We start from the raw sequence: 1,658 nt of genomic DNA on the forward strand, positions 1-1,658 counted from the left end.
GAGTTTACAGAAAAAGAGACACACATTTTCATTTGACCATACCATAAAGTGCTATTATTCTCTGGCACAGAGGTGTCATATGAAAACTAGCCTGACTACACACCATTTTTCTAAATAGTCATCATGGAAACGATCTATTTGCAAATTTTGGGGTAAAAAGAAACCCAACGCAACTGTAATTCAATATTGCTAATCCATACCAGCCTGTAACTACTAAAAAATATCTTTTTTCTACTGATACTACCTGGAAAAACCTGTGGTCCTATATCCTAGCAGTTGTGGGGAATCCTAAAAAGAAAAGGATAGTGCAAAAACTCCTCTCCTGCTATGTATTTAATAGTAATTATAAATCCTACTCATAAAACAGTTCTGAAAATACTCTTCAAGTGCTGGAGTGGTTCCAGCAACAAGCTCCGTGTCTGAGCTGAGCTCTGGCAGGGTCAGCTTGAGTTTCTGCTCCTTAGAAACGTGGAGGCAGAGAATATCTCTCCCAGCATTTTGCAGAGTATTCTTGTTATGGTGGGCATGTGTCTCATTAGTTTCCTAGGAGGAAAACATTAGTAAATGTGATCATCAGAAGAAAATTACTGGAACAAATGTGACTAAATGGTACTAGCCACCTGCTGCTTTGAGGAAGGCATCATGCTTGTCAAAAATGAAGGTGCAAATTTAATTTTCTTCTAGGACAGAGCAACCTTTAAGAACACAAGATGTTGCTGTACTTATCACATGTCTGTGTATGATCTCAACAGAGCATAACACTGCATTGGCTAGTCATAGCTGCTCAGGGCAACCTATGGGAAGATCTCCAGACAGAGCAGGGTGCCAGTGCTATTCTGCATGTCCCCTCCCATTCCCAGGCACAGGCAAGTTGCTGTTGATGAAAGATCATGGATCTGAAGTAGAGAAAATGTTACCAGTGTGGAGACAGAGGACACCATGCTGTGCAGAAGCAGCTCATACATGTATGACATGGGGTATTAGGAGACAAACAGAGCTGAGCAGAGGAGGGTTTGGGAAATAATTCTGTAACTACACAGATTAGCAGCTTAGAATTGCCAAATTCTTATTACAATACTCTTCTACAGTGATGCAATCGATTACTTGGCATGGCGAAAATCCTGGCATGTCGTGACAAATGAGAGTAGATGCTACCAAACAGGCAAAGCCAGCTCCATGTCTTCTGAGGGTACACCTGCATAAATAACTCCACGCACATTTGCTAAGGGACACAAAGAGGGGACTGAGAATCTAACTCTAAATGTACTTCCTAAAATGGAAAACTGCAGTTTTCAGGAGGTGATGCTGGTTCTGTTGTGTGATAAATGAGATGTATTTCTCTGGTGGTTCATTTTTTTGACAAATGTAGCTCTTCTTGGAATAAAAAAGTTTCTACCAGATCATTAAACCACATAATTGTATCAAACTTCCTTTAATTAAGGATTACAATATTGCTTTTTTATTGCTTGAATAAAAACTAGCTACAGATCTGCTCTCTGCAGTCTCTGTTTATTCATTTCTCCAGCAAACTGTCTGTGAAAAGTCTGGAGGGGGTAGGGAAATGTTGAGCAAGAGCTCATCTACTTCCAGTGAAGGGAATTAAATGTGACTTTACAAAAGCAACCTCTGAGGATTATTTTTCCTCATTCCTGTTTCAG

The sequence above is a fragment of the Chaetura pelagica genome, unplaced genomic scaffold (genome assembly GCF_000747805.2).
Source record: "Chaetura pelagica isolate M959 unplaced genomic scaffold, ChaPel_1.0 scaffold314, whole genome shotgun sequence".
In the NCBI taxonomy this organism is placed as follows: domain Eukaryota; kingdom Metazoa; phylum Chordata; class Aves; order Apodiformes; family Apodidae; genus Chaetura; species Chaetura pelagica.